The sequence below is a fragment of the Dendrobates tinctorius genome, unplaced genomic scaffold, assembly GCF_039654945.1.
Source record: "Dendrobates tinctorius isolate UK_male_01 unplaced genomic scaffold, ASM3965494v1 ptg000251l, whole genome shotgun sequence".
In the NCBI taxonomy this organism is placed as follows: Eukaryota; Metazoa; Chordata; class Amphibia; order Anura; family Dendrobatidae; genus Dendrobates; species Dendrobates tinctorius.
The window spans coordinates 13,783,458-13,798,056 of NW_027361918.1; the positions used below are offsets into that span (position 1 = coordinate 13,783,458).

The 14,599-nt window shown below is 43.3% G+C and overlaps 1 long non-coding RNA gene and 5 other non-coding genes across 6 annotated transcripts in view; 5 read left to right on the forward strand and 1 right to left on the reverse strand.

The window, feature by feature from the left end:
- LOC141065393 (uncharacterized) overlaps positions 1-14,599 on the reverse strand; it is a 250,650-nt gene that overhangs the window by 29,451 nt on the left and 206,600 nt on the right. The gene's annotated exons all lie outside the window — the stretch shown is intronic.
- On the forward strand, positions 3,335-3,407 carry TRNAV-CAC (transfer RNA valine (anticodon CAC)). The gene has a single exon. It is a non-coding gene; the product is annotated as a tRNA-Val (tRNA).
- On the forward strand, positions 4,674-4,746 carry TRNAV-UAC (transfer RNA valine (anticodon UAC)). The gene has a single exon. It is a non-coding gene; the product is annotated as a tRNA-Val (tRNA).
- Positions 5,515-5,587, forward strand: TRNAV-AAC (transfer RNA valine (anticodon AAC)). The gene has a single exon. It is a non-coding gene; the product is annotated as a tRNA-Val (tRNA).
- On the forward strand, positions 6,686-6,759 carry TRNAV-AAC (transfer RNA valine (anticodon AAC)). Its single transcript has one exon. It is a non-coding gene; the product is annotated as a tRNA-Val (tRNA).
- TRNAV-UAC (transfer RNA valine (anticodon UAC)) lies at positions 11,244-11,316 on the forward strand. The gene has a single exon. It is a non-coding gene; the product is annotated as a tRNA-Val (tRNA).

Below are 14,599 nucleotides of genomic sequence, written 5' to 3' on the forward strand. Positions count from 1 at the left end.
TCTGGTTTCAATTATTTTTTAAAAAAGTATGTGACTCATTTCCTTAACCCCTTACCTACAATTGACGTAATATTCCGTCCATGTGACCCTGGACCTAATTACCATGGACGGAATATTACGTCATCGCGATCAGCGGCGCCCACGTGGTGAGCGCCGCTGATCGCGGCCGAGTGTCAGCTAATTATCATAGCTGACACCCGGCACAATGTGTCAGGGGCGGTCACGGACACGATCGCGGTGTACCGGGGGTTAAAAGGAAGCATCGGCAGGGAGGGGGCTCCCTCCGTGCTTCCCTGAGCCCCCCACGGCAGCGCAATGTGCAGCGCTGCTGCGGGGGGCTCTTTCCCTGCAGGTCCCCGGATCCAATATGGCGACGGGGACCTCCGGGGGCCTGCAGGAAGCTGGCTTCCTCAGTGCCTGCAAAGCGCAGGCATGAGGAAGCCTGTGCAGTGCCTGTGACAGATCGCTGATCTGTCACAGTGATCTGACAGATCAGCGATCTGTCACAGGACAGTTATGTCCCCCCTGGGACATTGTAATAAAGTAAAAAAAAAATTAAAAAAAGTGTAAAAATAATAAAAAAAAAATCGCTAAATAAATTAAAAAAAAAAAAAAAATATTCCCCAAAAAATTCATTTTTTGCAAATAAAAAAACCCCAAAACAATAAAAGTACACATATTTGGTATCACCGCATCCGTAACGACCCGCCCTATAAAACTGTCCCAATAGTTAACCCCTTAAGTGAACCCCTTAAAAAATAAAAATAAAAAACGAAGCAAAAAATAATGATTTATTATCCTACCGCCGAACAAAAAGTGCAATAACGCGCGATCAAAAAGACGCATATAAATATCCATGGTACCACTGAAAATGTCATCTTGTCCAGCAAAAAACAAGCCACCATACAGCATCATCAGCGAAAAAATAAAAAAGTTATAGCTCGCAGAATAAAGTGATGCAAAAATAATTATTTTTTATATAAAATTGTTTTCATTGCATAAAAGCGCCAAAACATAAAAAAACGACCTAAATGAGGTATCGCTGTAACCGTACTGACCCGAAGAATAAAACTGCCTTATAAATTTTACCGCACCCGGAACGGCATAAGCGCACCACCCAAAAGAAATTCATGAAACTCTGGTTTTTGTTCATTCTGCGTCCCAAAAAACGAAATAAAAAGCGATCAAAAAATGTCACATGCCCAAACATGATACCAATAAAAGCGTCAACTCGTCCCGCAAAAAATAAGACCTCACATGACTTGGTGGGTCAAAATATGGAAAAATTATAGCTCTCAATATGTGGTGATGCAAAAACTATTTTTACAATAAAAAGCGTCTTTTAGCGTGCGACAGCTGCCAAACATAAAAACCGCCATAAATAGTAAATCAAACCCCCCGTTATCACCCCCTTAGTTAGGGAAAAATAATAAAATTAAAAAAATGTATTTATTTCCATTTTCCCATTAGGGCTAGGGTTAGGGCTAGGGCTAGGGTTAGGGTTAGGGCTAGGGTTAGGGTTAGGGTTAGGGCTAGGGTTAGGGCTAGGGTTAGGGTTAGGGCTAGGGTTAGGGCTAGGGTTAGAATTGGGGGTTTCCACTATTTGCGTACATGAGGTGCTCTCCAAACGCAACATGGCGTCTGATCTCAATTCCAGCCAATTCTGCGTTGAAAAAGTCAAATGGTGCTCCTTCCCTTCCAAGCTCTGCCATGCACCCAAATAGTGTTTTACCCCCTCATATGGGGTATCAGCCTACTCAGGACAATTTGCAAAACTACTTTTGGGGTCCTATTTCTCCTGTTGCCCTTAGGAAAATAAAAATTTTGGGGCAAAAATATCATTTTTGTGGAAAAAAAATGTTTTGTTATTTTCACGCCTGGGCGTTATAAACTTCTGTGAAGGCCTTGTGGGTTCAAAGTTCTCACCACACATCTAGATAAGTTCTTTGGGGGGTCTAGTTTCAAAAATGGGGTCACTTGTGGGGGGTTTCCACTGTTTAGGTACATCAGGGGCTCTCCAAACGCGACATGGCGTCCGATCAGAATTCCAGCCAATTTGCATTGAAAAAGTCAAACGGCGCTCCTTCCCTTCTGAGCTCTGCCATGCGCCGAAACAGTGGTTCCCCCCCACATATCAGGTATCAGCGTACTCAGGACAAATTGCACAATAATTTTTGCAGTCCAATTTCTCCTGTTACCCTTGGTAAAATAAAAAAAATTGAACCTGAAGTAATTTTTTTTGTGAAAAAAAGTTAAATGTTAATTATTTTTAAATATTCAAAAAATTCCTGTGATGCACCTGAAGGGTTAATAAACTCCTTGAATGTGGTTTTAAGCACCTTAAGGGGTGCAGTTATTAGAATGGTGTCACTTTTGGGTATTTTCTATCATATAGACCCCTCAAAGTGGCTTCAAATGTGATGTAGTCCGTAAAAATAAAATGGTGTTGCAAAAATGAGAGATCGCTGGTCAACTTTTAACCCTTATATCTTACTAACAAATAAAAATTTTGGTTCCAAAATTGCGCTGATGTAAAGTAAACATGTGGCAAATGTTACTTATTAAGTTTTTTGTGTGCCATATCTCTGTGGTTTAAGGGCATAAAAATTCAAAGTTGGAAAATTGCGGAATTTTCAAAATTTTCGCCAAATTTCCGTTTTTCTCACAAATAAACGCAAGTTATATGAATGAAATTTTACCACTAACATGAAGTACAATATGTCACGAGAAAAGAATGTCAGAATCACCGGGATCCATGGAAGCGTTTCAGAGTTATTACCTCATAAAGGGACAGTGGTCAGAATTGTAAAAATGGGCCCGGTAGTTAACGTGCAAACCACCCTTGGTAGTGAAGGGGTTAAAGAAAAAGAAAAATATACCTAAACAGAGTATTGGGTATTTTAACAAATGATTAATAAGTTACAGTACAGTAGAGCTCATCCAAAAGAGTCTACCTTGTTGTGGTGGCGGCTTAAAATTATTTTGGCCAGAACAAAAGCTGCTGGCTATATGTATGATCTGGGAAATGTTAATGTGTGATTGGTGAGGACGTGGTGCAGAAGTGGAGTTTTTCCAAGAGTGGGTAGTGGGACTCTTGAGGGGTGGAGGCAGGGCTGGGGTGGAGCCTGGACGGAGTCTCAAGGGGGTCCAAACATTTTTACAGTATGGGGCCCTGAAATTCCTAATGGCAGCCCTGCTGGGCAGAAACACAGCGTTTCTCTTGCAAACTAGCGCTTTTGACGATGAGTGCTTGATCTTTAATGGTATCAAAGCGTTTGACTTTCAGTTCTTGATCTCGATTGCTTGTTGTCACCACAGTAAGCACTTGTATCCGGTTTCTGTAGTGTAGCGGTTATCACGTTCGCCTCACACACGAAAGGTCCCCAGTTCGAAACTGGGCAGAAACACAGCTTATTCTCTTGGAAAACGATCTTTTTGACTTTCAGTGCTTGTTCTTTATTGCTTGCCATGACCACAGCATTTTTTGCTAGTTTGACTCGGTTGGTTTCGGTAGTGTAGCGGTTATCACGTTCGCTTTACACGCAAAAGGTCCTCAGTTTGAAACTGGGCAGAAACACAGCGTTCCTCTTGCAAACTAGCGCTTTTGACAATGAGTGCTTGATCTTTAATGTTTGCCATGACCACAGTAAACACTCTTGTCTGGTTACTGTAGTGTAGTGATTGTCCTGTTTGCCATCCTCCTGAAAGTTCCCTGTTTTGATCCCGGGCAGAAACATGTGGCTTTTCTTTATTTTGATCACAAAGGTATATTGTTGGCTTAATTAGCCTTAGTTAGCATATTCTATTGCTGGTTTAATGAGCATTACTTTTACCAATGTGATTATTTCTACCCGTTTTTGCTTTTGGCAAGCATGTGTGTTTTTGACAGTGTCTAAGTGTTCCTAATTCAAGTAACACCTGATAGGATCAAGGTGCGAAAGCAGGCATCTAGGTGCTTTTTCTTTTTGGCTTTTGGACAAAGGCATGAGAATGTTTTGTGGAGCATGGTTTTGTTTCCCTGTTTGTTCTTTTTCTCCAATAGCCTGACAAATGAAAGGTTCCTGTGTTGCAAAATGCACTTTGTCCTGTCTTCAGACATAGAGGAAGACCTCTTGACTTTGGCTGGCTGTTTTTTCTTTTTCAAGTTCATTTCAGCATGTTTAAACATCTTTAGCTTTGCATGGAGTTTCTGAAGTTTAGTGGTTGTCACGTTCACCTCACACGCAAACGGTCCCCAGTTCGAAACTGGATAGAAGCATGACATTAGGCGTTGATATTAAAGCTTTTGACGTTGAGTCTTTGTTCTCGATGGCTCGTCATGACCACAGTAACATTCCGCAGCCGGTTTCTGTAGTGTAGTGGTTATCACGTTCGCCTAACACGAGAAAGGTCCCCAGTTCGAAACTGGGCAGAAACACGCTGTTACCCTTTGGTATCCAAGCTTTTGACTTTCAGTTCTTGATCTCGATTGCTTGTTGTCACCACAGTAAGCGCTTGCATCTGGTTTCTGTAGTGTAGCGGTTATCACGTTGGCCTCACACGCGAAAGGTCGCCAGTTCGAAACTGGGCAGAAACACAGCTTTTTCTCTTGGAAAACGATCTTTTTGACTTTCAGTGCTTGTTCTTTATTGCTTGCCATGACCACAGCATTTTTTGTGTGTTTGAATCGGTTGGTTTCTGTAGTGTAGCGGTTATCACGTTCGCTTTACACGCGAAAGGTCCTCAGTTCGAAACTGGGCAGAAACACAGCGCTCCTCTTGCAAACTAGCGCTTTTGACAATGAGTGCTTGATCTTTAATGCTTGCCATGACCACAGTAAACGCTCTTGTCTGGTTACTGTAGTGTAGTGATTGTCCTGTTTGCCATCCTCCTGAAAGTTCCCTGTTTTGATCCCGGGCAGAAACATGTGGCTTTTCTTTATTTTGATCACAAACGTATATTGTTGGCTTAATTAGCCTTAGTTAGCATATTCTATTGCTGGTTTAATGAGCATTACTTTTACCAATGTGATTATTTCTACCCGTTTTTGCTTTTGGCAAGCATGTGTGTTTTTGACAGTGTCTAAGTGTTCCTAATTCAAGTAACACCTGATAGGATCAAGGTGCGAAAGCAGGCATCTAGGTGCTTTTTCTTTTTGGCTTTTGGACAAAGGCATGAGAATGTTTTGTGGAGCATGGTTTTGTTTCCCTATTTGTCCTTTTTCTCCAATAGCCTGACAAATGAAAGGTTCCTGTGTTGCAAAATGCACTTTGTCCTGTCTTCAGACATAGAGGAAGACCTCTTGACTTTGGCTGGCTGTTTTTTTCTTTTTCAAGTTCATTTCAGCATGTTTAAATATCTTTAGGTTTGCATGGAGTTTCTGAAGTGTAGTGGTTGTCACGTTCACCTCACACGCGAACGGTCCCCAGTTCGAAACTGGATAGAAGCATGACATTAGGCGTTGATATTAAAGCTTTTGACGTTGAGTCTTTGTTCTCGATGGCTCGTCATGACCACAGTAACCTTCCGCAGCCGGTTTCTGTAGTGTAGTGGTTATCATGTTTGCCTAACACGCGAAAGGTCCCCAGTTCGAAACTGGGCAGAAACACGCTGTTACCCTTTGGTATCCAAGCTTTTGACTTTCAGTTCTTGATCTAGATTGCTTGTTGTCACCACAGTAAGCACTTGCATCCGGTTTCTGTAGTGTAGCGGTTATCACGTTCGCCTCACAAGCAAAAGGTCCCCAGTTCGCAACTGAGCAGAAACACAGCTTTTTTTCTCTTGGAAAACGATCTTTTTGACTTTCAGTGCTTGTTCTTTATTGCTTGCCATAACCACAGCATTTTTTGTTTGTTTGAATCGGTTGGTTTCTGTAGTGTAGCTGTTATCACGTTCGCTTTACACGCGAAAGGTTCTCAGTTCCAAACTGGGTAGAAACACAGCATTCCTCTTGCAAACTAGCGCTTTCGACAATGAGTGCTTGATCTTTAATGCTTGCCATGACCACAGTAAACGCTCTTGTCTGGTTACTGTAGTGTAGTGATTGTCCTGTTTGCAATCCTCCTGAAAGTTCCCTGTTTTGATCCCGAGCAGAAACATGTGGCTTTTCTTTATTTTGATCACAAACGTATATTGTTGGCTTAATTAGCCTTAGTTAGCATATTCTATTGCTGGTTTAATGAGCATTACTTTTACCAATGTGATTATTTCTACCCATTTTTGCTTTTGGCAAGCATGTGTGTTTTTGACAGTGTCTAAGTGTTCCTAATTCAAGTAACACCTGATAGGATCAAGGTGCGAAAGCAGGCATCTAGGTGCTTTTTCTTTTTGGCTTTTGGACAAAGGCATGAGAATGTTTTGTGGAGCATGGTTTTGTTTCCCTGTTTGTTCTTTTTCTCCAATAGCCTGACAAATGAAAGGTTCCTGTGTTGCAAAATGCACTTTGTCCTGTCTTCAGACATAGAGGAAGACCTCTTGACTTTGGCTGGCTGTTTTATTCTTTTTCAAGTTCGTTTCAGAATGTTTAAACATCTTTAGCTTTGCATGGAGTTTCTGAAGTGTAGTGGTTGTCACGTTCACCTCACTCGCGAACGGTCCCCAGTTCGAAACTCGATAGAAGCATGACATTAGGTGTTGATATTAAAGCTTTTGACGTTGAGTCTTTGTTCTCGATGGCTCGTCATGACCACAGTAACCTGTTGCAGCCGTTTTCTGTAGTGTAGTGGTTATCACGTTCGCCTAACACGCGAAAGGTCCCCAGTTCGAAACTGGGCAGAAACACGCTGTTACCCTTTGGTATCCAAGCTTTTGACTTTCAGTTCTTGATCTCGATTGCTTGTTGTCACCACAGTAAGAGCTTGCATCTGGTTTCTGTAGTGTAGCGGTTATCACGTTCGCCTCACACGCGAAAGCTCCCCAGTTCGAAACTGGGCAGAAAATCAGCTTTTTCTCTTGGAAAACGATCTTTTTGACTTTCAGTGCTTGTTCTTTATTGCTTGCCATGACCACAGCATTTTTAGTTTGTTTGAATCGGCTGGTTTCTGTAGTGTAGCGGTTATCACGTTCGCTTTACACGTGAAAGGTCCTCAGTTCGAAACTGGATAGAAGCATGACATTAGGCGTTGATATTAAAGCTTTTGACATTGATTCTTTGTTCTCGATGGCTCGTCATGACCACAGTAACCTTCGGCAGCCGGTTTCTGTAGTGTAGTGGTTATCACGTTCGCCTAAGGCCTCTTTCACACATCAGGTTTTCGCCGTCAGGCGCGATCCGGCGCTTTTGACAGAAACCGTATCCGGCGAAATGCTATGCCGGATCTGGTTTCCCCCCAATTGACTTGCATTTGCGCCGGATGGCCATGCGTTTCTTCCGGTTTTCGCCGGATCCGGCAATGTGTCTCGATCCGGCGTCTGGAAAAAACGGCTACTGTAACGTTTTTTGTCTCCGGCAAAAAGCCGGACACGCCGGATCCGGCGCGTCCGGCTTTTTCACACAATGAAAGCCTATGAGCGCCGCAATGCGCCGGATCCGGCGGCCGGATCTGGTTTTTTGGTCTGAGCATGCTCAGTAGCTCTGCCCACAGGAGATATATAAAAGCAAGACAATGGGACCCTCAGCCACACCCAACCCAAGCCAAGAACCAGGAGCAGGAGAAGGCAGCAGACATCTGCAGCAGCAGCACCATCAGCACCACCACAAATGGAGCAGCAAATGGAACATGCTGAGGAGGGGAGTCCAGCAGCAGATAAGAGACGGTAATTATCAAATCCCCCATTCCTCCAAACTAGGGCCATGGAATATCAAGATATTCATTGGCCCTTTGTTTCTCTTTATTCAACAGCCGCCAAAGAGATGCAGCAGCAGCAGCAGAAATGGCATCACTGGCAGCAGCAACAGCAGCAGCAATACCCACAGCCATGGAGTCTGGCCATCAACAGGACAGCACATCTTCTTCTGGGAGCCCTCCCTCGCATCGTCAGCATTTGACGGTAAGTTTTTATTTCCAAAATCCATCATCTCTGTAATATATGTCTATTCATTGCCTTTTATTTCAAAACAGGAATCACAAGATGAAGAGGAGCTCCCAGAAGAAGAAGGAAGGGGTGGACAGACACCTGGAGTGGGCTCACAATTGGTAAGTTTTCTGCATCAAACGCAGAAACACAACATCACACTACACACAACACATAGAAAACAACGTTCTGCAGACCACACACAGCAAACAAATGCCTACATCCAAATACATAACATTTTTTGTTTTTTTCTCTAGTCTTCCCAATCTGGTGCTCGGCCAAGAGGTGCTCGCAGTGCCTCCCAGGGTCGTCGGCGACAGCAACGCGGCGGTCACCATCGTGGAAGTATAAATATTTTTGCTTTGTTTTTTTGCACTTTTTATTTCATTTCTTTTGTGGAGGCTAATTATGTTATTTTTGTCTTTTTCTTTAACAGCCTTCACAGCGTGCTCCCGACTCTGACGGTGAGGATGGAGGGATTGATGTGGACCGCCTCATCGATCTCATCAGAGAAAGGGAGCCGCTCTGGAATATGGCTGACCGCCGCCACGCTGACCTGATCGTTACCCGACGACTCTGGGAGGAAATCTGTTCGCTCCTTGTGGGCCGCTGGGAGGACCTCGATGTTCGGGCCCAGATTAAAGAGCGTAAGTATATACAGTACCGGTTGCTTGATGTAAACCAGTGTTTCCCGAACTCCAGTCCTCGTGGTCCCCACGGATCATGTGTTCAGGATTTCTATTTACTATGGAAATCCTGAAAACATGACCCCTGGGGACCATGAGGACTGGAGTTTGTGAAACACTGATGTTGTATACTAACCACTCCTTTCTCGTTTCAGGGAACAGAATTGTGAATCGGTGGCGGTCTGTGAGGGATCGTTTCAAGAAGGAGTTCAATAAAGAGATGCGGGCCCCGAGTGGATCTGGAGGACGCAGGAGCAAGTACAAGTACGCACAAGCCCTGTCGTTCCTCCGGGAAACAATGCTCACCAGAAGGTAAATATTACACACCACATGTGAAAAAAAATGTTACATGTAACTTTTTTTTTTCAGCCAGGGCCATACCATGTCAGTATTTTAATTGTTTTTTTTTCTCTTTATTCCACAGCACGGTGAGCAGCACTCGGGAGCCTGCACGATTGGACCCTTCTGAGGCGATCCCTGAGGAGACCGGCACCGAGGGACACTTCGACCGCCCCGGTACATCTGCACCTTCCCAGCCTTCCCACACATTCGACCCATCTGTCCCATCCACCAGCCCAGGAGCATCGTGGCCGCCTACATTACATGAAGCTGCTGGTGAGGAGATCGCTTTCCCTTTACCCCACCCTTCTGCCCCTGCCACCTCTAGTACACCTGCGGGTACTGGGCGGCAGCGGCAGAGGGGTCAGGAAAAGAGTTATGCGCAAGAGTTCTTGCATCTGAATGCATCTTTCCAGAACTGTCTAAAAGTCTTGTCAGAGCAAATCTCCGCAGGCTTTCAGCAGATCAACTCTAGCATTCTGGAGGTGAAGACACTTCTGCAAACCATGCATTCAGAAGCAAGATCTTCGCCAAACCACACCTTTTTCAGGTCTGTTGTGGAGCACATGGCAACACTATCTCCTACCCAGCAGATCCATGTAATGCATTCGTGCCACGGTGCTCTACAGCAGGTTACCTCCCAACCTCCACCTCCCACCACTGTAGTTCCTCCACCTGCACCCCTCCAGCCACTTTCCATCCTCCCCCTCCTATTACATCTGCACCCCCTCCAGCCACTTTCCATCCTCCCCCTCCTATTACATCTGCACCCCCTCCAGCCACTTTCCATCCTCCCCCTCCTATTACATACCAGCAACCTCACCAGTACCAGCAACCTCCCCAGTACCAGACATCTCCCCACTTCCAGCAACCTGCCCCATACGAAACTCCTTCCCCGTACCAAACTCCTTCCCCGTACCAAACTCCTTCCCCATACAACTTTCCATCAACATCATCTGCTCCTACAGTCCCTGCCCAACCCTCCACTCCACCGCCCACCATCTCTTCTGCCTCCAACATGTCCACCCATTCTGTAGCTTTTTCCACACCTTCACCTCTAACTGTTCCTTCCCCACCACGATCCCAGTCCTCTCTCCACACACCCAGTGTCGAAGTGTCCCGCAGCCCCTCCAGCAGTATTTCCACCCCACACTACACAGATTTGTAATTTTTTTTTTTTTTAATAAAAATGCCCATTGGGTTTAAAACCTTTATTAAAAAAGTTTTTTGCACTTTAAAAACATTTAAAAAAAAAATAAAAATTTAAATAAAAGTTAAATTATCGTTTCACAATGGTTGTCTGTCTTTTCTTTCTGCGGCGAACTATGTTTAAAAAAAAGGTTAAATACAGGGTATTTCAAAGGTAAAAAGGTATTCAAAACCAGGTATATAACTGTGGGTAAATTTTAGCTTTTTGCCACAGTTGTGTTCCTGGTTGTGTTTGAAGCAAAGTATTTCACCTAAAAAGTTGTGTTTATTGTTGGTGATTTCCTAACAATGTACACAACTTTTGTTAAAAGGTGAAATACTTTGCATAAAACACAACCAGGTACACACCTGTGGCTTAAAGCTAAAAATAGTAGACCATGACAAGATAGCCAACTTTGGTTGGCAAAGGTATATACTGTTGGTCCAGAAGGTACACAAGTTTGGTTAGGGCACAAATCTTTCACACTCTGTCATCCTGCCAGTGTACTCTGCCTTGAGGGTCAATTTTAAAAACCGGATCCGGCGTAATCCGTCGAAAAACAGATAGAAAAACGGATGAACCGGATGAGACGGATCCGGTTTTGTCTGTCAAGAACAAGACGGATCCGGCAGAAAACCGGATCCGTCACATCCGGTTTTACTAAACATTTGCCGGATCCGGCATTCCGGCACGACGCCGGATCGCGCCTGACGCCGAAAACCTGATGTGTGAAAGTAGCCTAACACGCGAAAGGTCCCCAGTTCGAAACTGGGCAGAAACACGCTGTTACCCTTTGGTATCCAAGCTTTTGACTTTCAGTTCTTGATCTCGATTGCTTGTTGTCACCACAGTAAGCACTTGCATCCGGTTTCTGTAGTGTAGCGGTTATCACGTTCGCCTCACACGCGAGAGGTCCCCAGTTCGAAAGTGGGCAGAAACACAGCTTTTTCTCTTGGAAAACGATCTTTTTGACTTTCAGTGCTTGTTCTTTATTGCTTGCCATGACCACAGCATTTTTTGTTTGTTCGAATCGGTTGGTTTCTGTAGTGTAGCGGTTATCACGTTCGCTGTACACGCGAAAGGTCCTCAGTTCGAAACTGGGCAGAAACACAGCGTTCCTCTTGCAAACTAGCGATTTTGACAATGAGTGCTTGATCTTTAATGCTTGCCATGACCACAGTAAACGCTCTTGTCTGGTTACTGTAGTGTAGTGATTGTCCTGTTTGCCATCCTCCTGAAAGTTCCCTGTTTTGATCCCGGGCAGAAACATGTGGCTTTTCTTTATTTTGATCACAAACGTATATTGTTGGCTTAATTAGCCTTATTTAGCATATTCTATTGCTGGTTTAATGAGCATTACTTTTACTAATGTGATTATTTCTACCCGTTTTTGCTTTTGGCAAGCATGTGTGTTTTTGACAGTGTCTAAGTGTTCCTAATTCAAGTAACACCTGATAGGATCAAGTTGCGAAAGCAGGCATCTAGGTGCTTTTTCTTTTTGGCTTTTGGACAAAGGCAAGAGAATGTTTTGTAGAGCATAGTTTTGTTTCCCTGTTTGTTCTTTTTCTCCAATAGCCTGACAAATGAAAGGTTCCTGTGTTTCAAAATGCACTTTGTCCTGTATTCAGACATAGAGGAAGACCTCTTGACTTTGGCTGGCTGTTTTTTTCTTTTTCAAGTTCATTTCAGCATGTTTAAACATCTTTATCTTTGCATGGAGTTTCTGAAGTGTAGTGGTTGTCACGTTCACCTCACACGTGAGCGGTCCCCAGTTCGAAACTGGATAGAAGCATGACATTAGGCGTTGATATTAAACCTTTTGACGTTGAGTCTTTGTTCTCGATGGCTCGTCATGACCACAGTAACCTTCCACAGCCGGTTTCTTTAGTGTAGTGGTTATCACTTTCGCCTAACACGCAAAAGGTCCCCAGTTCGAAACTGGGCAGAAACACGCTGTTACCCTTTGGTATCCAAGCTTTTGACTTTCAGTTCTTGATCTCGATTGCTTGTTGTCACCACAGTAAGCGTTTGCATCCGGTTTCTGTAGTGTAGTGGTTATCACGTTCGCCTCACTCGCTAAAGGTCCCCAGTTCGAAACTGGGCAGAAACACAGCTTTTTCTCTTGGAAAACGATCTTTTTGACTTTCAGTGCTTGTTCTTTATTGCTTGCCATGACCACAGCATTTTTTGTTTGTTTGAATCGCTTGGTTTCTGTAGTGTAGCGGTTATCACGTTGACTTTACACGCGAAAGGTCCTCAGTTCGAAACTGGGCAGAAACACAGCGTTCCTCTTGCAAACTAGCGATTTTGACAATGAGTGCTTGATCTTTAATGCTTGCCATGACCACAGTAAACGCTCTTGTCTGGTTACTGTAGTGTAGTGATTGTCCTGTTTGCCATCCTCCTGAAAGTTCCCTGTTTTGATCCCGGGCAGAAACATGTGGCTTTTCTTTATTTTGATCACAAACGTATATTGTTGGCTTAATTAGCCTTAGTTAGCATATTCTATTGCTGGTTTAATGAATCATAGAATCATAGAATCGTAGAGTTGGAAGGGACCTCCTGGGCCATCTGGTCCAACCCCCTGCTCAAAGCAGGATTCGCTAAATCATCCCAGTCAGATGTCTGTCCAGCCTCTGTTTGAAGACTTCCATTGAAGGAGAACTCACCACTTCTCGTGGCAGCCTGTTCCACTCTTTGATCACTCTAACTGTCAAAAAGTTTTTTCTAATATCTAATCTGTGTCTCCTCCCATTCAGTTTCATCCCATTGCTTCTAGTCTTTCCTTGTGCATATGAGAATAAAGTTGATCCTTCTACAATGTGACAGCCCTTTAGATATTTGTAGACAGCTATTAAGTCTCCTCTCAGTCTTCTCTTTTGCAAACTAAACATTCCCAAATCCTGCAACCTTTCCTCATAAGACAGGGTTTGCAGACCGGTCACCATTCTGGTCGCTCTTTTCTGAACTTGCTCCAGTTTGTTGATGTCTTTTTTAAAATGTGGTGCCCAAAACTGGACACAATATTCCAGATGAGGTCTGACCAAAGAGGAGTAGAGGGAAATAATGACATCACGTGATCTAGACTGTATGCTTCTGTTAAATCATCCTAGAATTGCATTTGCCTTTCTTGCTGCTGTATCACACTGTTGACTCATATTCAGTCTGTGATCTATTAGTATACCCAAGTCTTTTTCACATGAGCTGTTGCTTAGCCCTATTCCTCCCATTCTATATATGCTTTTTTCATTTTTATTGCCCAGATGTAGTACTTTGCATTTCTCCCTGTTAAAAACCATTCTGTTAGTTGCTGCCCACTTCTCCAGTTTTTTTAAATCTTTTTGAATCCTCTCTCTCTCTTCTCTAGTATTAGCTATCCCTCCTAGCTTTGTGTCATCAGCAAATTTAATCAGTTTACCCTCAATTCCTTCATCTAAATCGTTGATAAAGATGTTGAACAATACAGGGCCCAGGACAGAGACCTGTGGTACCCCACTTGAGACATTCTTCCAACTGGATGTGCAGCCATTTACGACCACTCTTTGGGTCCGATCACTAAGCCAGTTATGAATCCACCTAACAGTTGCCTTGTCCATTCCATACTTAGTCATTTTTTCAATAAGGATTGTATGAGAGACTTTGTCAAATGCTTTGCTGAAGTCAAGATATACTATATCTACAGCATTTCCTTGATCCACCCAATCAGTGATACCGTCATAGAAGGAAATTAAGTTAGTCTGACATGACTTATTAGTTACAAACCCATGCTGACTCTGTTTGATCACTTCATTCTTATCCAGGTATTGACATACATGTTGTTTAATAATTTGTTCAAAGATCTTTCCTGGTATAGAAGTCAGACTCACCGGCCTATAGTTGCCTGGGTCCACCTTCTTCCCCTTTTTGAAGATAGGAACAACATTTGCTCTTCTCCAGTCTTCTGGCACTTCTCCTGTTCTCCAAGAATTTTCAAAGATTATGGAGAGGGGTTCAAAAATTTCTTCTGCTATCTCCTTCAGTACTCTGGGGTGTAATTCATCTGGACCTGGAGACTTGAATTCATTTAAGTTAGCTAAGTGTTTCCTCACTATCTTTCTGTTTATAGATATCCTGGATTCTTCTATTCCCTTAATAGGACAGTGAATAACAGTTGGTGTTACATTTCCTTTCTGAGAGAAAACAGATGCAAAATAGGAATTTAAAAGTTCAGCCTTCTCAACATCCTGTCTTACCATTTCATCATTTTCATCCTGTAAAAATCCTATAGCATCTTTGATTTTTCTTTTACTTTTGACATATCCCCAAAATCCTTTATTATTGCTTTTGACATCTCTTGCAAGCCTCAATTCATTTTCAGCTTTAGCTAATCTGATTTGTGCCCTGCAGGTTCTGC